We start from the raw sequence: 22,461 nt of genomic DNA, 5'->3' as shown, positions 1-22,461 counted from the left end.
ACCATATAGGTATGGAAAACATCCTACATTTCTGAAAAACTAAATATGTTTTGGAATGTCCCAGCATGCATGGAGCATGTTATAGTAGGAAAAGACATTCTCCCATGCATCATGCATGGTAAATACCGTGCATCTATCAGCCACTCACTCTCTTTGAGATTCGCATCTATGCATGCATGTTCTCATTGTATAGTTTAGTAAACCACAATTTATGACCCTGTCAATCAGTCACCTTTTCTTCATGTGCAGACAACTTTTTCCTATAGTAACTTGCAATATCTCTCCTCTCATCCCCGAAGTAAATACCAGCAGTATGAGAGTATGATTCTAAAATTAAATTTATTTTATCTTTTGAAATATTAGTTTGATTTAGATACATTTGCATATTTGTGTTACTATTGAAGGGAACTTTAAAATAAGATCGCCGTTGAATATATTTTGACAAGTTTTCAAATTCGAATCTAAAACATGGTGAGACCTTACGAAACTGTAAAAAAAACTATGTACCAAGTTTCATCAAGTTTTCTATAGATCAATTTGATGTGCACAGAAACTCATTATGGTACATAGATCAGTTTTCTACTAGTCTTGTTTAAAATATATCATTGGTATAAAAACATTTGTCTAAATAGAATATAAAAGAAACTTTTATTTCAGAAGATATCAAGCATCTAAACAGTTACATACTAGAAGAGGAAATATATTTCTGTGATAGAGTCGCAAGGGGATAGGGGAGGCATGCAAGGGACAGGACATTATTTATATTTAGAAAAAGGCTGACACACAAACTGACCGTCTGACAAGAGTGAGACGTACAGCAGGTGATTAGTAGTACATTATGATATCTTTCCCACCCTGTAGACAATGCACGGTATATACCGTGCATGGTAGAAAATGTGTTGGAAATATGAGCAATTTACCAAATGATTTTATTAACAGAAATACTAGATAAAGCATGACTAATATAGTAGAGATAAAATAAGTCATGCGTTCTGACAGAGAGAAGGTAAATAGCTTCTGTATATATGAACCGTATCTTATCATATCTAAAGCAGACAGTATAGCAAGTAGCATATATGAAATAGAACCTATCATGTGTAGGACAAGGACTAGAACAAGGAATTGTGCAGAACCTTTAACATGAAAGACAAGAACACGTACGGGACAGCAGCAGCAGAAGCGCTGGACTTGGGGTCGGTGTCCTCGCCTGCCATGTCGTCGAGGAGGTTGTGGACGTCGGGGAAGAAGTCATCGTCGGGGAAGTAGTCGTCGGCGATCGGATCATCCGTGATGAAGCAGCCAGTAGTCGCGCTGAGCGGTCCCCAAAAACCTTATCTCCCTTCTCCCGTACAGGACTCAAAAGGTGCGGTCTCGGAGGCCTACTGTCCCGACCTGCGGTGCACGCCGCAAGACGGGATGGGGAAGAACGTAGCACCAGCGCAGTGGCCGGAACTTTGTGGTGAGAGGAAGAGGAGCTTCTGTTATGTCTCTCTGGAGAGGAGCGACCTCTCTTATATAGGCACAGGAGAAGGACGCGAAGAGGCTGCGGCAGGAGGTGAAGCAACGAAGGGAGACGATGCGAACAGGCAGCGGCCGAAGAGGCGCTTCGTTCGAATTCAGTGTCCACTACAGAAAACTTTTCAACTCCCACGTGACCTTCCGTATACCCGTCGTGCGTGGCAAAAATTTAGATATCGGCTCGATTCATTACCGCAACCCGCGGCGCGTCGTGCCGAGGCGGGCGGCAGAGGAGGAGCGCGCGTGGATATCCCTCTTGTTCTCATGCTCATACAAGTGGGGAAAGAACCTCCCTTATAAGGAGGTCCAACTCCCACTAAACTAGCAATGTGAGACTAAACTTTAGTAGTATCCCTTGCCTTGCACAAATGGGCTAAGTGGGCTTCTAAGATTTATTAGGAATTTTTGAAATAGTTATTGAGCTACCCAAAATAGCAAAATAGACTAAATTCCAGCAAAATGCACTCTCGGAGATTTTGTTGATCAGTTTCCTTCCATATACTACGGCAGTTGGGCTAGGCACAGGCCGATTCAAATCCATCTCGCCAACGAAATCGACCGAACCCTAGCTAGCACATCGATGTCGCACACCAAGGTTCCCTATCTCGCCGTGCCGCCGCCGCCGGCGGCGGCGGCCCCGGCTGCCGCGTACTACCAAGACGACGAGCCGGTGGAGGAGAAGAAACCCCTGGCAAACAACGGCCGGGGGTTGGTCCTCAAGACTCACTGCGAGTTCCCGGCCATCGGAAGGGGCGCGTTCAGGGACAAGTTCGCGGTGCTCGTCCATGCCAGGGCGCCCGCCGACGTGGCGCGCGCGCCGCTCGACCTCGTCACCGTGCTCGACGTCAGCGGCAGCATGAAGGGCCAAAAGTTGGCGCTGCTGAAACAGGCCATGGCGTTCGTCGTCGATCAACTCGGCCCTGCCGATCGCCTCTCCGTAGTGTCCTTCTCGGGTCGGGCGGCCCGCTTGACCTGCCTCGCGCGCATGTCGGACGCGGGCAAGGCCTCGGCGGAGCTCGCGGTGGACTCCCTTGTTGTTGGGTCGGGCACCAACATCGGCGAGGGCCTCCGTGTGGGCGCCCAGGTGCTCGTCGGCCGCCGGCTCAAGAACTCCGTCGCCAGCATGATCCTCCTCTCCGACGGCCAGGACTCGCGCCTCAGGGCAAATAAGAGGTACATGGACCTTGTGCCGCCTCTGTTCGTGCTCGCTGGTAGCCGGCCCGGGCCGATCCACACGTTCGGCTTCGGCGCCAACCACGACGCCGCGGCATTGCACACCATCGCGCAGGCCACGGGCGGCACCTTCTCCTTCGTCGGGAACCAGGCGGCGATCCAGGACTCGTTCGCGCAGTGCATCGGCGGGCTCCTGTCGGTCGCCGTGCAGGAGGCGCGCATCGCCGTCACGTGCCTGCACCGAGGCGTGCACGTCCAGGAAGTCAAGTCGGGCTGCTACGGCAACCACGTGGACGCCGACGGCCGCGCTGCCTCCATCGACGTCGGAGAGCTCTACGACGGCGAGGAGAGGCGCTTCTTGGTGCTCGTGTACGTGCCGAGAGCCCGGCCCGCGGAGTCGGTCACCCGCCTGATCAAGGTGACCTGCGGCTACAATGACGCCGCGACAGGGCAGGCCGCCAACGCCGCCGCACCCGCGGCGGTGATCCAGAGGCCGCTGGAGCTGACCGACCTGCCGCATCCGTGCATGGAGGTGGAGCGGGAGCGCGTCCGCCTTGCCACGACCCAAGACATCGCGGCCGCACGGGAGGCAGCTGAAGGAGGGCAACACGCCAGCGCGGCGCGGATACTGGACTCCCGGCTAAAGGCGGTGGAGAGGTCGGCGCCTGGGACGGCCGGAGATGATCCCACGTGTGAGGCGATCAAGGAGGAGCTGCGCGACCTGAGCGCCCGCGTGGGGGACCGGCGGGAGTACCAGCAGACGGGTCGAGCGTGCCTGCTTGCCGGCATGAGCTCGCACGCGCAGCAGCGCGCCTCGGCGGTGGAGCTGCAGTCGGCGAGCAAGGCCCGGGCGTACCTGACTCCCAAGATGGAGGAGATGGTGGAGACGTCGCGTGAGCAGAGCAGAAAGCGTGGCAGCAGCAGCGACGCCGGATCCAGCCAGCTTAATAAACAGATCAAGCAAGACCTGACAGAGGATTAATTCATAATACGATGACCATATTATGTTCACATCTCATCGCATGTTGTTCACAAATGCAAGAAATTTTTTCTTTTTTCAATTTTATTCACAAATTGAAGCAATGTTCACATTTTCGAAAAAAATATCGTGGTTGTAAAAAAACTTGGCAACTCAAAGAATTATTCTGAATTTCAAGAAACATTTTTAAAAAAAATACTATAATATGCTGATCCACCCCGGCAGTTAATTCTTCAAAATTCACGCGGGTATATAGTCACAAAGACTCAGAAGCATTACCATTTAACTACATACTTTCGATCATTCGTGAACATTTTTACAAATTTGGGAACATTTTTAAAAATCATGAACATTAGATACTATTTACAAACATTTTTAAAAAAACTGTGAACATTTTTTTATATTGCGAACGGGTTTTAAGCATTTTCTTTTGAATCGGCAAACAATTCGAGAATAGACGAACATTTCATTCGAAATTGGTGTTCTTTCTAATTCAAGAACATTTTTTGAAATGCATGAACACTTTTCGGACCAGCAAACAATTTATGAATCAATAAACTTCTTTTCTAATTCACGAACTGTTTTTGAAATTTTATTAAAAGGTCCACAAAAGTCACGTCCACACATTAATTTTATTTGAAATTAACAAAAATAACAGAAAAAGGTAGATCTTTCTTCCGCCATCGTGTTCGCCTACAATGTCGTCGTCCTCGTCATCCATGGTGAATCCGATGTAGGGCAGCGACGGCGAGAGGTGGGCTCGCCCCCCCTCCCCCCCCCCCCCCCCCCCCCCCCCCGACACCTGCCATTGCGGGGCAGGATGTAATGGTGGCGGGGGTGGTGACCACGGCGCCCACGAGGCCAGCGGCACTGTCGGTGGTGGTGAGGGCGGGCTGCATAGCATTGTGGTCGTCCATAACCACAACTGCCCGTACAAGGTCGTTTTCCACTCCGAGGTGGACAACCGGTCCTTCATCACCTCCTCCTTCACGTCAAGCTTGGGGACATAGACATCACCTGCGGCCGACAACACCATCATCTCCTCCAGGCCCTCACACTCCTCCTGCTTGCGCTTGAACTCCCTCTTGGGAGTCCTCCATCTTGAAATCCACCAGCCGCTTCCTCCTCTTCGGCGGTGGTGGTGGTGGGGACGGGGAGGGGAAGGGCGTCGGCGTTAAGCCGCGCGCTCTGGGTGGGCTCGGTGCATGCGCACGCGACTCACAGTTGATCTCTACGAGGCGGGTGCGGCCTGTCTCCGGGACAACGAGAATCGGCACCTGATCTGGGCTCAGATGCCACCCATTGGGGAGGTGGGCATAGATTCTAAGGATTACACTCCATCGTTTTACAGAGGTAATCAGCAATATATTAGCCAACTTCCGACAAAGACAGTTCAGCGACTTTGCTGCATAGCAGGACAAACACGGCAACAACACGGTACACTAGTCACACAAACCAGACTATGTATCTCACCAGCCTACAGCCCTACAGGGTCTACCACATACAAGATAATCAACTCTAGACTGAAGTTGATTATACAAGACGGCTAATCAAGTACAATGGTTCTGACTCTACTTCGCACTAGTGGTACTAGTGGAAGTAACTGTGAACTCAAGATCTTGCGTTTTTCTTCTGGATTTGGGTACTGCGAATCAGCCCACCTGAGCACAAAGTCATAGACGGCTTCTTCAGGTAAAACTCCGAGGTCATTCCTTGATAAGATGGCTAGGATCCTGCGAGAGGGATCCTCATCAGTTCGTCTTGTAACCTGAAATGCAACAAAACCAAATGGGGATCACTTAGTTGACCTCTGCACGCTTACAAGAATGTCGACATGCTTACTAACAAAGGAAAAGAAAAGGGTGCCTCAATCCAATGGGGTTACTTACTTTGTTGACAGGAAATCCTTGTATCTTTCAGCAAAGAATTTCTTGGCTGCCACTGCCAGGGCAGGTGCCATTGAAATGGAATATGGTAGATCTAGGCACAGCACTGCAGATTCTGGGGTCATAGGCAAGCTTGTGAGCAACTGACCGCAAAGCTTAATGCAAGAAATGACCTCAAATTTGTCAGCGGCCATCAAGATATCAACCAGATGAGTGGGCTCAGTTGTTGGTGTCAACTTTCCACTATACATAAAGTACAAAAGCTCCATGAAGGCATTTTCCTCTGTTCCCAGTAAGAAATGAGAGCAAGAAGGAATTAGGATAAATGAAACAGTTCAATAAATCTCAAAAGGTAGCATTAAATAAAGGATCACAAAGGAAGGGGGCTGGCTATTTTTATGACTGCATGATCATTTAAGTATGACCATCGACTTTCAGCAATCAACTCAAAAAACTATAATACACAAAGAACCGAGAATCCATTTTGTCGGTGTGGTCTGTAGGTCAATGAGAATGACCAATTCATAATCAACCCCCCCCCCCCCCCCCCCACACACACACACAAGTTACCGTATTAAAATACAGAAATCGACAATATAATCACAATAGCAAACTAGAATCATCAGTTATAAGATGAAGAATCTAAGAGTGCATTGTACGGTGTTACCTGAATCAGCTATTCGAAGTGTTGCCTGTCCCTTGTCAGACTCTTTCATGCCGTTTGAGAAAAGCTAAGAAGCATTGAGTTTATCAGAAAGCTAAGTAAAGTGGCTATAGAAAAGATGCATTTCAGAATGTCATCAAAATTACCTTGAAAAAGAAAGGGCTTTTTGCAGCAAGAATGGCCGAATTGATATGCATGGTAGTGACTCGTAAAGTTGGTGCAGCCATCACTATAGAAGAAGAATCAACACATTCTCCTTCATCACCTGCAAAATACCAATGTCAGATAAATACAGAGAAAGTGTGCAAAATTAGGGAGTGGAAGGTTTTTAACGAAATTCCTAGACAAGATTTTTGCTGTTCAAATATTTGGAACAACATGTTCTCTATGTCGCACATTCATTTAATCAACCTATAGAAAAGCAACAAAATGTTGAACATACAAAAAACTGGACACCTATTGAGCTGCATCAAGCATAATAAGCACGCTCATATGTCGGTGAGTGAAGTATTCACAAAAGTTACCACAGGGATCTTATTAGAATTTTGTTCAACTTGCACTCAAGTGACAAACACCAGACTAAAGTCTTGCAATGTTATCTTCTTTTATGTAATTAATCAGTATTCCATACCTCCCAACCAACTAGAAGCAGTAGCATGGTATCTCACTAGGACTGGGTCGTAAATAGTATGTTGCTCGTTTATGAAAAAATAGTCAACTAGTACTACATATAGTTGACGAATGGACTGTGCTAGTACTGTACCAACATTACCGGTGTGTACGACAGTGCACAAGTGTTCGTACTAACTAAAAGTAAGTGATTATGAGCAGAATAATATCGACTGTAAATGTATCAATGCAAAACGACAGAAATTGAGATGAAATGTGGAACAGAGAGCAGGGTTATGGAGAGAGTTCTAGAGATTTAGGAGCTCCTCACTCCACACCTCCTAACTAAATATATTTCTTATTCGCAAAAAAAAATAAAAACCTAAACATATTTCTACATATCCATGTATACATTCAGAAATATAACAGTTTTGATGAATCTGTCCTTCTACTTGTGTTGGACCTTTCGATGCTACATCCAGAGATTTAACAACTGCAGATTCAATGCAGCAATCAAGCAAATCACGTTTCTCTTGTGAAAGATGTGAAATAATTGATCAGCTTGTTTTCCTTGGATCTGAGTCTGAAGAATTGTGCTGCCTGGATCACACAGACAGCCACGGAAACACGAATCACACATAGTAACTACCCTTAACCAGTCCGCATCCCGCTGGTCCTGCAGACCTATCGCATGCAAAATAAATTCTAAGGAGTACTATATCTTACTGGTAATGGTATGATGCAGTCTGCTGAAAACTACTGCTACATCCAAATATGTGGCCACAGATGTGCTGCATCCAAATCAGTCGCCTGGATTACATCGTAGAGTACAGGCGTACAGCTCAAAAATCCAAACTTTTTTTATTTAAGAAAAACATCTCCTCTGTTTTGCTCCCCCTTTACCTACCCACAGATCCCTAACGAACGAACAGAGGAGAAAATCACACAAATCCAGATCCGAGTTGCGTAGGGGTTTAATTTGCGCGCAAAGAAGTGGGGGAGATGCGATGGATCTGCCGGAGGTGCTGTGCTCACTTTTGTCGTCCTCGCGGCGGCGCTTGCGGCTGGCGGCGTCGTCGCTGCCGACGACCTCGACCCGCAGCTTCTTGTCGGAGAAGGCCTCCTTGTCAAAGGCGAACTCGAAGCTCTCGCCCACCACCGCCTCCTCCGCCCCCGCCCCTGCCATGCCGCTCACCTCTGGAAGCACCGCCGCCGACGGCCGTAATCCGAGCGAGCTAGATGGCCTGGAGGCGTACGAAGAAGGGGAAAGGGACTGCTGTGTTGCTGAGATAAGAGAGACGAGGGGAGGTGAGGTCGTTCCTTTCATTTCTCCGACCATAAATGTTTTTCATTATATCAATTAAATCAAATTTACTCTCAAAAAAATTAAATTAAATTAAATCTTTTGCAAGGCCTCATACCGGTGGGTGTAACATAATTGCATTAACTCAATCAAAGTAAACCATTCTAGCTACATGTCGGACACGGGCAATCAAATTAAATCTTTTGCAGTAACTCAATGAAATCAAATTACTTTCTGCACTAAAATATGATCGGAGTAAGTTATATGTCGAGCAATATTGATGCTAACCCACTAAAATAAGTATATCTCCGTTGCAATGCATGAACAATTAGCTAGTTTTTTTAGTAAAATGTTAGCCTTCATTTACCCATCAAAATACATAACACTCTCTGGCTGACCAGCTAGTGAAGTAGAAGGTGAAAAACAATTCAGCCCTCATGTCATCCTTATGTGGGCGACTCGAGGGTGATTAGGTTTTTCATCGTGTTGTCAACTCTTCCCTCGCCGTTGTTGGCGAGTGTGGCAATGATATCTTGTGTGCTTCATTGCTCGGGTGAAGGACTTCTGGTGCATTGAGGCATCGCCAAGGATGATCGTAGGTGTTGGTTGTGTGTCCTCGGTAGTGGGGACGGCGAGGCGACAATAGGTGTGGAATGTGGCATGACCTATTATGTTGATCTTCGATGCCTGATATGAAGGTAATCGCCCTTCCACAACCTTTGGCCCACATCCCCACCGAATCTTGCCGGACAAGACCTTTGGTTACCGATTTTGCTTCTGACCAAAACAGATGATACGAAATCATGACCAGGATGAACCCCCGGTCGACCATGTCGGTGGACACATTAACGGATGTTGCAAGCATCGACTATGTCAATTCTCCCCTCGCCCCTCCCTCCGCCCTGGTGAAACCTACTATCGGTTTGAATCTGGCGGTGTCGCCTACTCCTTGGGGGTGTTGACTAGGGTAAGGGGTGCATACTTGTGGTGTTATGGTCTGTAGGTGCCGACCGACAACAAGGTTCAGGAGGCATCTCTATTATTGCAGTCCCGTGAGTCTGTCGTGTTTGCTATCATCTGTTCTGGTGCTCAGTTGTATGTGTCCTTATGCCCGCCGATGAGCCGCCACCCTTGATCTTTGGAGAGAGGGGCTCTAATAGTATTGTTGCGACGACACGTGGTGTACATGTACCTTCACAATGACGGTTAGCCTCACTCGTGATGCTAATCATTCCTTTTAATTTTTTGTGCCTTCTAATCCATTGTTCCAGTGCCAAAAGTTTGTCCCCTTTCTTTTTGGTTTGTCGTGAGTAGATGATATGCGACCAACATGCTTTGCCCGGTTCGGTGAGGAGGTCGTCTGCGGTTGACAGCTGATGGTGGCCTCGAAGATCAGCACCTCTCCCTATTCTAGGGTGAGCTCCTCCTTTAGTTTGATGGTACGACATCCTCGAGCTAGGACGAGGGGGGAAGGGTCCCTCATCAACAAGGCAAGGGTGAAGGAGGGTGCATGGTTTGCTCAACTTATAAAGTTGTCGCCAACGTGATCGCGTTCAAGCTATGGTTGCTCATGTGATGTAGTTTATGTCTACTGTTTTAGTGTTTGAGCACTAAGGGTGACACCATCTTAAGCTGCATATTGTTTTCTAGGTTTTTATGTTGCATCGTGTGTTGTGTTGTAAGCCGTTTCTCGACATCCTTGTATCTTAAAATTCCTAGTCGATTGATGGCTTCATTAGCTTTTTCCAACGCTAACCTAATTTGGCGGCATGGTTTCAACAAAGGTTAAGAATGATTGGATTCTATTTCGGGACAGGTTAAACTTCAAGGCAAACATGCAGCATAAAATACATCGCTCCAAGTAACGATCCCTCACACAAACAGTCACCTCTTTGAGGACATCAAGCACATCTCCCACCCCTGCCCGCACTCCATCGAGATTTGGCAACACCTTGCCGTTCGGTTTCAGGCTCAAAGATCAGCCTCCTTCGGAACCTAACTCTGTCGTGAGTCCCCGATGACTCCATCTGGGCATCTGGCCCATAGTGCTGCTTACCATCCTTCGGAAATGGAATGCATGGAATATCAAAGTCTTCCATGACATAATATCCACAATTCATTTGCCATTGAGAACATTATTTCTAATTTTACATTATAAACTCCTTGGTTTAAAAGAACCGAGCGAAAATGTTGTAGCCCCATTGCGGCGTCAATACCTCTCCTTGTGCACGATTGTGACTATGCAATGTCCAATCCGTACTTGTAACGGATTGACCCTGGATTCTTTCCCGCGCCCCACAAAGTAATTTGCACTAGGTCTGGAAGCACAAACATAATATCCTGCTCTGTCAGCAACACTTTTTAAGTTTCAACCATGTACTGAGATACTAAAAAGGTACACAGCAACAGAAGAATATACGCAGAAAACATGGATCTTGAAGGTGACTTTCAGCTGAAGTTTTGCTCCAGTTGCAGTTTAATGGCAAGTGGCAACCTATGACAACAATAACAACATTCAGGTAAGGGAACTAGACACTCGACTAACTGAGCAAACATTCAAACATTTCACTGCATCAAGGCTTCTTCATCTGCAGAGCACCAGATTTGTGAACATTGACCTATACTATACAGCAGCATTATTTCATCCCAGGGGCACATGTTGCCAAAGTTCGTATTACCATAGAGCACACAAGCCATAGCATAACTTAGATTACAAGGATGATAGCATAACCTTCGGGGCATACATAACATTTTTGCGACTGGTAGGAGTATGCGAGATGGTGAAACCTCGAGCATCAAATTCTAAGATATTTACATGAGACATTAATTCCGGTCACCAACAAGAGAGCAGAGCAAATGCTAGCAAATAACTAGAGTGTCCGGTTCAGGTTTCTTCCGATTTCAGATAACAGGGGCTTCCCTTTTCGCTCACAGAAACAAAGAGGGACCTAAGCGAGGACCATAAAGCTTGCGGGTATGCATCACTCCGTCTGTGGTGTTATCTTCACGTGAACTTGCAGATGGAGTTTGTCATCAATGAAGTAAGGGTTGTCATCAGCGATCAACTCCGACCAAGGAACCCTACATCCAACAAGTTGCTTACTATCGGTGGTGGTGCTGCTGATGTGCTTGGTGACAAACTGCAGCGACGGCCTTGTCTTTACTCCAATCTTATAATCCACTGTCCCCCTTACTGCCCCCTTGTCTTCCAGCATATTTACTGAAAGGCCGAAAATCTGGAGCTGCTCCGTCGCCATACAGCGTGCCGAGAGGTAGAAGCGGCGGCCCGCACAATGGAACGGCGGCGAACGCATCGATCCTAACGGGAAGAGCCCGTAACACTTCTCACGCTTGATAGTAAAGTTAACTATACCAGACGGGTGATCAATTAGAATGGAATCGTTCATACTGAGGACTCGTGGTACTAGTGGAAGCAACCGTGAACTCAAAATCTTGTGTCTTTCTTCTGAATTAGAGTACTGTGAACAGGCCCACCTAAGCATGAACTCATAGACGTCTCCTTCAGATACAATCCCAAGGCGATTCCTTGATAAGATGGCCTGAATTCCAGCGAGAGGGACCCTCATCAGTTCATCTTGGAACCTGAAATGCGATAAAACCATGCAATGCCTTAAGATAGTAATTTTATAACAACAATGTCCAAATGTTTCCTCAAAAAGAAAAGGAGATATCTGAATCAAACGGGGATCACTTACTTTGTTGACAGGAATTCCTTGTAAGTTTCAGCAAAGAAGGTCTTGGCTGCCTCTCTGATGGCAGCTGCCAATGGAATGGTACATGGGAGATCTAGGCACCTCACTGCCGATTCTAGGGTCATAGGCAGGTCTATGAGCCTTTGACTACAAAGCTTCATGCAAGAAACAACCTCAAATTTGTCCGCGGCCATTAACATATCAACCAGAAGAGTGGACTCAGTTGTTGGTGTCAACTTTCCGGTATACATTAAGTGTAAAAGCGCCATGAAGGCCTTTTCCTCTGTTCCAAGTATGAAATGAAAGGAAAGGAGGCATAAGGTCTAATGAAACAGTTCAATAAATATCAACCGGTATCAGTTAAATAAAAAAGTACTACCTCCGCCTCAAAATGTAAGACGTTTTTTTAGGCCTAAAAAACGTCTTACATTTTGAGGCGGAGGAGTACAAAAGAAAAGCGATAGCTATCTTTTATGCATGGATGAGTATGCAGTATGACCAGTGACTTTTAAGAATCAGTTGGTTAAAACTATAGTGTGCAAATAATAAAACAAAATATCGAGTGTAGGGTCTATAGGGGAAATGAGAGTAACAAATTCGTCATGAAAAAAAGTGTGGCAGGAAACCCCAAAGCAGTCCACCTCTCAACAAGAAGTAATCGTTTCTTAACTTCTACAAGTAGTCATCTTTTAAATTAAAAAATCAACAATATTTTAAAAAATAACAATAGCAAACTAGAATCATCAGTTATAAGATGAAGATTGTACTACACTAAAACACTGTTACCTGAATCAGCAATTGTAAGTGTTGCATGTCTCTGATCAGACTCTTTCATGCCATTTGAGAAAAGCTAAGAAGCATGAAGCTTATCAGAAAGCTAAGTCCACTGACTATATAACAAATCTATTTCAGGTCATCAGAATTACTTTGAGAAAGAAAGGACTTTTGCAGCAAGAATCGCCGAACTAACATGTATGGTATTGACCCGTAAAACTGGTGTATCCATCACGGTACAAGAGGAGTCAATACCTTTTCCATCAGCGCCTGAAAAATACCTAGGTCAGATTAATAGAGAAATATGCAAAAATATTTGAAGCACCATGTTCTCTATGTGGGCGGATTCATTCAGTCAACCTTCAGAAATACAACAAAATGCTGAACATCACGGAACCTTGATGCTAATTTGGTTGCATAAGTCATAATAAGCATGATCCCGTGTCAGTGGGTACAGTAATCATAAATGTTGCCCCAGGGATCTTATTAGGTTTTTGTATAACTGCACCCGATGTAATAAAGTGGAAAACAAGACCGGTCTAATTTTATCAAATTAAAAATAGTATCTCATACGAAGGGGAGCCTTGGCGCAGTGGTAAAGCTGCTGCCTTGTGACCATGAGGTCATGGGTTCAAGTCCTGGAAACAGCCTCTTACAGAAATGTAGGGAAAGGCTGCGTACTATAGACCCAAAGTGGTCGGACCCTTCCCTGGACCCTGCGCAGGCGGGAGCTACATGCACCAGGTTGCCCTTTTTAAAAAAAAAATAGTATCTCATACCTCCAAAAGTAACAAGTAGCAGTAGCATGTTATCTTGCCAGGATTGGCCTGTAAACAGGATGTTGCTCGAACGAAGAAAATGGCAACCAGGTCCTACCTATTTGATCAACGGACTGTGACATACTGTGTGCACCATGGTCCACATGTATTTGTACTACTTAAAGGCAAGTGATTATCGGCATATTAATATATACAGTAAATGTTCAATGAAAAAACAACTGAAATGCAGGCGAACCAAAAACAAAGCACAGAATAATGTTGAACTCAAATGCGGAACAGGGAGCCCCTCAGTACACACATCCTCATTGCATGAAACAACCATTTCATGTTCCAAGTGTACATTCAACAAGTCAATGACACATTTCATAGTATATAATCTGTTCTTGTATTTGTTCTTGGACCTCTTGGAGTTACATTTAGAGATATAACGATTGTTAGCCATCAAGCAAATTTCCCCACGGTTCATTTTTCTTCTGAAAGATGTGAACAAATTGATCACCCTATATATCCCTTAATCCAAGGCTGAAGTGTTGTGCTGCATACCGACAGGGTACACCAATCATTTGTAAGCAATTAAGCACCCTTAAACAGCATGCATCTCACCAGCCTACAGAACTATAACATACAAATTATTCTAAATCCTTTTAGTCGCCCAGTGGCAATTCTCAATTTGAATGGTATGATGTATCTTGAACACCAACGCTACTGCTGCATCGAAACATATGACTGCAGATATGCTGCATTTTAATTCTAGAGTAGAGCTCGAAATAGCAAACAGAACTGAAAACCCGAAATAGGCCAGAGGGCGCTGACACAGGAGGCCCTGCACTCACCATTTTCCTCCTCGCTGCCGACGACCTCTACCCGTAGCACCCGGTCGGAGAAGGCCTCGTTGTCGAAGGCGAACTCGAAGCTCTCGCCCACCACCGCCTCCGCCTCAGCCTCGGTAGGCGCGTCGTCTCGGAGCCTCTTGCGACGCATCCATATAACTGGCTTCCACCTGCCCTCCGCCATCCCTCCCAACTCTGAAAGCGCCGGTGGCCGTAACCCTAGATCTCGCCGGAGGAAGAACGGGGAAAATAGAAGCCAAGTCACACTGCAACCTAGCGTATCCCTCCAATCCAGATGGAGCAGATCCAACGGTGAAAATGAAACAGACGCAAAGGAATACCACTATTGGATTTGGTCATTTTTGTTTTAGAATAATAATAATCCAAAAAGGCATCTTTAATAAAAGATGTATTTTTGGAGATGTAAAACTCCAACAAATGATGTATTTAGGTGATGTAAAATTCCTACTCAAACATATGATGTATTTAGGTGATGTAAATACTGCAATAGCCACTCGCCGCTTGAGACGAGATCTAGAAATCGCTGAAAGAAGCATCGGCTGGACCATCACCCCATGCAGCACAGACTTGCAATCTATCACCATTCATCCAGAGAGTTGGAGAAAATGAACCATGTTGTAGAACAATCGGAAGAAAATGTTGAAGTCGCCACACCAATAGCTAGCCACTTGCGCTCCTTGATAGGCACACCAACTGCTAAGATCAAAAGAGAGCCAGCAGATCTGATGACACAAACTCTCACAGGCACTTTGTCAATGCCGAAGCAGACGTCGTCGAGGTAGGTACAGGTCGGAGAGGCCAACGCGACATCTCGCCGCCACCACCTCATGAATGTTGTCACAAAACAAACCTTGGCCTCCTTTGGTTTGGAGGAATTTCATAGAAATTCTAGAGGATATGATTCTTATAGGATTTTTCCTTTAGAGCCCTTTGGTTCATAGGAATAGATTCCTACTCCTATATAGGATTGGTTCCTATCCTCTACATTTCATAGGAAAATAAAAATTAGCCTAGACTCAATGGGAAAATTCCTTTGGTGTCAACCAAATGACATCTTGTTTCCTATTCCTACTCATAGGATTTGAGATACATGCCATCTCATTTCCTACAAAATTCCTATTCCTACGATAATCCTATCCTATGAACCAAAAGAGACCTAAGAGGGAGAGAGGGGGGAGGGGGCAGGGGGCCACCACCTCGGCCCCCCAAGATTCAAGGGCTCCCTGGCCTCTTTTGGTTTATAGGGTAGGAAAATCATAGGAATAGGAAAGTCATAGGAAATAAGATGACATGTACCTCAAATCCTATGAGTAGGAATAGGAAAGGAGATGCTCTTTGGTGTTGGGGAACGTAGTAATTTCAAAAAATTTCCTATGCACACGCAAGATCATGGTGATGCACAGCAACGAGAGGGGAGAGTGTGATCTACGTACCCTTGTAGACCGACAGCGGAAGCGTTAGCACAACGTGGTTGATGTAGTCGTACGTCTTCACAGCCCGACCGATCAAGTACCGAAACTACGGCACCTCCGAGTTTTAGCACACGTTCAGCTCGATGACGATCCCCGGACTCTGATCCAGCAAAGTGTCAAGGATATATAAAGGATCAAGGGGAGGAGGCCGGCCGGCCCCTATGGCGCGCCAAGGAGGAGTCCTCCTCCTCCTAGTAGGAGTAGGACTCCTACTAGGAGGGGGAAAGAAGTGGGGAGGGAGAAGGAAAGGGGGGCGCCGCCCCTCCTCTCCTAGTCCAATTCGGACCAGGGGGAGGAGGCGCGCGGCCCACCTTTGGCTGCCCCTCTCTCTCTCCACTAAGGCCCATATGGCCCATTACTTCTCCCGGGGGGGTCCGGTAACCCTCCGGCTCTCCGGTTTTCTCCGAAATCACCCGGAACACTTCCGGTGTTCGAATATAGCCGTCCAATATATCAATCTTTATGTCTCGACCATTTCGAGACTCCTCGTCATGTCCGTGGTCACATCCGGGACTCCGAACTAACTTCGGTACATCAAAACTCATAAACTCATAATATAACTGTCATCGAAACCTTAAGCGTGCGGACCCTACGGGTTTGAGAACAATGTAGACATGACCGAGACACGTCTCCGGTCAATAACCAACAGCGGAACCTGGATGCTCATATTGGCTCCTACATATTCTACGAAGATCTTTATCGGTCAGACCGCATAATAACATACGTTGTTCCCTTTGTCATCGGTATGTTACTTGCCCGAGATTCGATCGTCGGTATCTCAATACCTAGTTCAATCTCGTTAACGGCAAGTCTCTTTACTCGTTCCGTAATACATCATCTCGCAACTAACTCATTAGTTGCAATGCTTGCAAGGCTTATGTGATGTGCATTACCGAGAGGGCCCAGAGATACCTCTCCGACAATCGGAGTGACAAATCCTAATCTCGAAATACGCCAACCCAACATGTACCTTTGGAGACACCTGTAGAGTACCTTTATAATCACCCATTTACGTTGTGACGTTTGGTAGCACACAAAGTGTTCCTCCGGCAAACGGGAGTTGCATAATCTCATAGTCATAGGAACATGTATAAGTTATGAAGAAAGCAATAGCAACATACTAAACGATCGGGTGCTAAGCTAATGGAATGGGTCATGTCAATCAGATCATTCACCTAATGATGTGATCCCGTTAATCAAATAACAACTCTTTGTTCATGGTTAGGAAACATAACCATCTTTGATTAACGAGCTAGTCAAGTAGAGGCATACTAGTGACACTCCGTTTGTCTATGTATTCACACATGTATTATGTTTCCGGTTAATACAATTCTAGCATGAATAATAAACATTTATCATGATATAAGGAAATAAATAATAACTTTATTATTGCCTCTAGGGCATATTTCCTTCAGTCTCCCACTTGCACTAGAGTCAATAATCTAGATTACACAGTAATGATTCTAACACCCATGGAGCCTTGGTGCTGATCATGTTTTGCTCGTGGAAGAGGCTTAGTCAACGGGTCTGCAACATTCAGATCCGTATGTATCTTGCAAATCTCTATGTCTCCCACCTGGACTAGATCCCGGATGGAATTGAAGCGTCTCTTGATGTGCTTGGTTCTCTTGTGAAATCTGGATTCCTTTGCCAAGGCAATTGCACCAGTATTGTCACAAAAGATTTTCATTGGACCCGATGCACTAGGTATGACACCTAGATCGGATATGAACTCCTTCATCCAGACTCCTTCATTTGCTGCTTCGAAGCAGCTATGTACTCCGCTTCACATGTAGATCCCGCCACAACGCTTTGTTTAGAACTGCACCAACTGACAGCTCCACCGTTTAATGTAAACACGTATCCGGTTTGCGATTTAGAATCGTCCGGATCAGTGTCAAAGCTTGCATCAACGTAACCTTTTACGATGAGCTCTTTGTCACCTCCATATATGAGAAACATATCCTTAGTCCTTTTCAGGTATTTCAGGATGTTCTTGACCGCTGTCCAGTGATCCACTCCTGGATCACTTTGGTACCTCCCTGCTAGACTTATAGCAAGGCACACATCAGGTCTGGTACACAGCATTGCATACATGATAGAGCCTATGGCTGAAGCATAGGGAACATCTTTCATTTTCTCTCTATCTTCTGCAGTGGTCGGGCATTGAGTCTTACTCAACTTCACACCTTCTAACACAGGCAAGAACCCTTCTTTGCTTGATCCATTTTGAACTTCTTCAAAACTTTGTCAAGGTATGTGCTTTGTGAAAGTCCAATTAAGCGCCTTGATCTATCTCTATAGATCTTAATGCCTAATATGTAATCAGCTTCACCGAGGTCTTTCATTGAAAAACTCTTATTCAAGTATCCCTTTATGCTATCCAGAAATTCTATATCATTTCCAATTAGTAATATGTCATCCACATATAATATCAGAAATGCTACAGAGCTCCCACTCACTTTCTTGTAAATACAGGCTTCTCCAAAAGTCTGTATAAAACCAAATGCTTTGATCACACTATCAAAGCATTTATTCCAACTCCGAGAGGCTTGCACCAGTCCATAAATGGATCGCTGGAGCTTGCACACTTTGTTAGCTCCCTTTAGATCGACAAAACCTTCTGGTTGCATCATATACAACTCTTCTTCTAGAAATCCATTCAGGAATGCAGTTTTGACATCCATCTGCCAAATTTCATAATCATAAAATGCGGCAATTGCTAACATGATTCGGACAGACTTAAGCATCGCTACGGGTGAGAAGGTCTCATCGTAGTCAATCTCTTGAACTTGCCGAAAACCTTTTGTGACAAGTCGAGCTTTGTAGACAGTAATATTACCGTCAGCGTCAGTCTTCTTCTTGAAGATCCATTTATTTTCAATTGCTTGCCGATCATCGGGCAAGTCAACCAAAGTCCATACTTTGTTCTCATACATGGATCCCATCTCAGATTTCATGGCTTCAAGCCATTTTGCAGAATCTGGGCTCACCATCGCTTCTTCATAGTTCGTAGGTTCATCATGATCTAGTAGCATGACTTCTAGAACAGGATTACCGTACCACTCTGGCGCGGATCTCACTCTGGTTGATCTACGAAGTTCAGTAGTATCTTGTTCTGAAGTTTCATGATCATCATCATTAGCTTCCTCACTAACGGGTGTAGGTGTCATAGAAACAGGTTTTTGTGATGTACTACTTTCCAATAAGGGAGTAGGTACAATTACCTCGTCAAGTTCTACTTTCCTCCCACTCACTTCTTTCGAGAGAAACTCCTTCTCCAGAAAGTTTCCAAATTTAGCAACAAAAGTCTTGCCTTCGGATCTGTGATAGAAGGTGTATCCAATAGTTTCCTTTGGATATCCTATGAAGACACATTTCTCCGATTTGGGTTCGAGCTTATCAGGTTGAAGCTTTTTCACATAAGCATCGCAGCCCCAAACTTTCAGAAACGACAACTTTGATTTCTTGCCAAACCACAGTTCATAAGGCGTCGTCTCAACGGATTTTGATGGTGCCCTATTTAACGTGAATGCGGCCGTCTCTAGAGCGTATCCCCAAAATGATAGCGGTAAATCAGTAAGAGACATCATAGATCGCACCATATTTAGTAAAGTACGATTACGACGTTCAGACACACCATTACGCTGTGGTGTTCCGGGTGGCGTGAGTTGCGAAACTATTCCATAATTTTTCAAATGTACACCAAACTCGTAACTCAAATATTCTCCTCCACGATCAGATCGTAGGAATTTTATTTTCTTGTTACGATGATTTTCAACTTCACTTTGAAATTCTTTGAACTTTTCAAATGTTTCAGACTTGTGTTTCATTAAGTAGATATACCCATATCTGCTTAAGTCATCTGTGAAGGTGAGAAAATAACGATATCTGCCACGAGCCTCAACGTTTATCGGACCACATACATCTGTATGTATGATTTCCAACAAATCTGTTGCTCTCTCCATAGTACCGGAGAACGGTGTTTTTGTCATCTTACCCATAAGGCACGGTTCGCAAGTACCAAGTGATTCATAATCAAGTGGTTCCAAAAGCCCATCAGTATGGAGTTTCTTCATGCGCTTTATACCGATATGACCCAAACGGCAGTGTCACAAATAAGTTGCACTATCATTATCAACTCTGCATCTTTTGACTTCAACACTATGAATATGTGTGTCACTACTATCGAGATTCAATAAAAATAGACCACTCTTTAAGGGTGCATGACCATAAAAGATATTACTCATATAAATAGAACAACCATTATTCTCAGATTTAAATGAATAACCGTCTCGCATCAAACAAGATCCAGATATAATGTTCATGCTTAACGCTGGCACCAAATACAATTATTTAGGTCTAATATTAATCCCGAAGGTAGATGTAGAGGTAGCGTGCCGACTGCGATCACATCGAGTTTGGAACCGTTTCCCACGCGCATCGTCACCTCGTCCTTAGCCAATCTTCGCTTAATCCGTAGTCCCTGTTTCGAGTTGCAAATATTAGCAACAGAACCAATATCAAATACCCAGGTGATACTGCGAGCATTAGTAAGGTACACATCAATAACATGTATATCACATATAGCTTTGTTCACCTTGCCATCCTTCTTATCCGCCAAATACTTGGGGCAGTTTCGCTTCCAGTGACCAGTCTGCTTGCAGTAGAAGCACTCAGTTTCAGGCTTAGGTCCAGGTTTGGGTTTCTTCTCTTGAGTAGCAACTTGCTTGCTGTTCCTTTTGAAGTTCCCCTTCTTCTTCCCTTTGCCCTTTTTCTTAAAACTAGTGGTCTTGTTGACCATCAACACTTGATGCTCCTTCTTGATTTCTACCTCCACAGCTTTCAGCATTGCGAAGAGCTCGGGAATAGTCTTATTCATCCCTTGCATATTATAGTTCATCACGAAGCTCTTGTAGCTTGGTGGCAGTGATTGGAGAATTCTGTCAATGACGCAATCAAGATTAACTCCCAATTGAATCAAGTGATTATTATACCCAGACATTTTGAGTATATGCTCACTGACAGAACTGCTCTCCTCCATCTTGCAGCTATAGAACTTATTGGAGACTTCATATCTCTCAATCCGGGCATTTGCTTGAAATATTAACTTCAACTCCTGGAACATCTCATATGCTCCATGACGTTCAAAATGTCGTTGAAGTCCCGATTCTAAGCCGTAAAGCATGGCACACTGAACTATCGAGTAGTCATCAGCTTTGCTCTGCCAGATGTTCATAACATCTGGTGTTGCTCCAGCAGCAGGCCTGGCACCCAACGGTGCTTCCAGGACGTAATTCTTCTGTGCAGCAATGAGGATAATCCTCAAGTTATGGACCCAGTCCGTGTAATTGCTACCATCATCTTTCAACTTTGCTTTCTCAAGGAACGCATTAAAATTCAACGGAACAACAGCACGAGCCATCTATCTACAATCAAGCATAAACAAGCAAGATACTATCAGGTACTAAGTTTCATGATAAATTTAGGTTCAATTAATTTACTTAAAGAACTCCCACTTAGATAGACATCCCTCTAATCCTCTAAGTGATTACGTGATCCAAATCAACTAAACCATGTCCAATCATCACGTGAGATGGAGTAGTTTCATTGGTGAATATCACTATGTTGATCATATCTACTATATGATTCACGCTCGACCTTTCAGTCTCTGTGTTCCGAGGCCATGTCTGTATATGCTTGGCTCGTCAAGTATAACCTGAGTATTCCGCGTGTGCAACTGTTTTGCACCCGTTGTATTTGAACGTAGAGCCTATCACACCCGATCATCACGTGGTGTCTCAGCACGAAGAACTTTCGCAACGGTGCATACTCAGGGAGAACACTTCTTGATAATTAGTGAGAGATCATCTTATAATGCTACCGTCAATCAAAGCAAGATAAGATGCATAAAAGATAAACATCACATGCAATCAATATAAGTGATATGATATGGCCATCATCATCTTGTGCTTGTGATCTTCATCTTCGAAGCACCGTCGTGATCACCATCGTCACCGGCGCGACACCTTGATCTCCATCGTAGCATCGTTGTCGTCTTGCCAATCTTATGCTTCCACGACTATCGCTACAGCTTAGTGATAAAGTAAAGCATTACAGCGCGATTGCATTGCATACAATAAAGCGACAACCATATGGCTCCTGCCAGTTGCCGATAACTCGGTTACAAAACATGATCATCTCATACAATAAAATTTAGCATCATGTCTTGACCATATCACATCACAACATGCCCTGCAAAAACAAGTTAGACGTCCTCTACTTTGTTGTTGCAAGTTTTACGTGGCTGCTACGGGCTTAAGCAAGAACCAATCTTACCTACACATCAAAACCACAACGATAGTTTGTCAAGTTGGTGCTGTTTTAACCTTCGCAAGGACCGGGCGTAGCCACACTCGGTTCAACTAAAGTTGGAGAAACTGTCACCCGCAAGCCACCTATGTGCAAAGCACGTCGGGAGAACCGGTCTCGCGTAAGCGTACGCGTAATATCGGTCCGGGCCGCTTTGTGCAACAATACCGCCGAACCAAAGTATGACATGCTGGTAAGCAGTATGACTTATATCGCCCACAACTCACTTGTGTTCTACTCGTGCATATAACATCAACATATAAAACCTAGGCTCGGATGCCACTGTTGGGGAACGTAGTAATTTCAAAAAAATTCCTACGCACACGCAAGATCATGGTGATGCACATCAACGAGAGGGGAGAGTGTGA

At 45.0% G+C, this 22,461-nt stretch overlaps 2 pseudogenes across 1 annotated transcript; both read right to left on the bottom strand.

Moving 5' to 3' along the window:
- Positions 1-4,989: 4,989 nt before the first annotated feature.
- LOC123104794 (BTB/POZ domain-containing protein At2g46260-like) lies at positions 4,990-8,156 on the bottom strand (annotated as a pseudogene). The gene is made up of 5 exons (XR_006450513.1): positions 7,865-8,156; positions 6,367-6,485; positions 6,224-6,287; positions 5,560-5,839; positions 4,990-5,438 (listed from the first exon to the last, which is right to left on the bottom strand). The product of XR_006450513.1 is annotated as a BTB/POZ domain-containing protein At2g46260-like (transcript).
- A 2,635-nt stretch (positions 8,157-10,791) lies between these two features.
- LOC123104793 (BTB/POZ domain-containing protein POB1-like) lies at positions 10,792-14,501 on the bottom strand (annotated as a pseudogene).
- Between the last annotated feature and the right edge of the window lie 7,960 nt (positions 14,502-22,461).

This window comes from Triticum aestivum, chromosome 5A (genome assembly GCF_018294505.1).
Source record: "Triticum aestivum cultivar Chinese Spring chromosome 5A, IWGSC CS RefSeq v2.1, whole genome shotgun sequence".
NCBI lineage: Eukaryota > Viridiplantae > Streptophyta > Magnoliopsida > Poales > Poaceae > Triticum > Triticum aestivum.
This window is presented reverse-complemented; position numbering and strand designations above follow the sequence as displayed.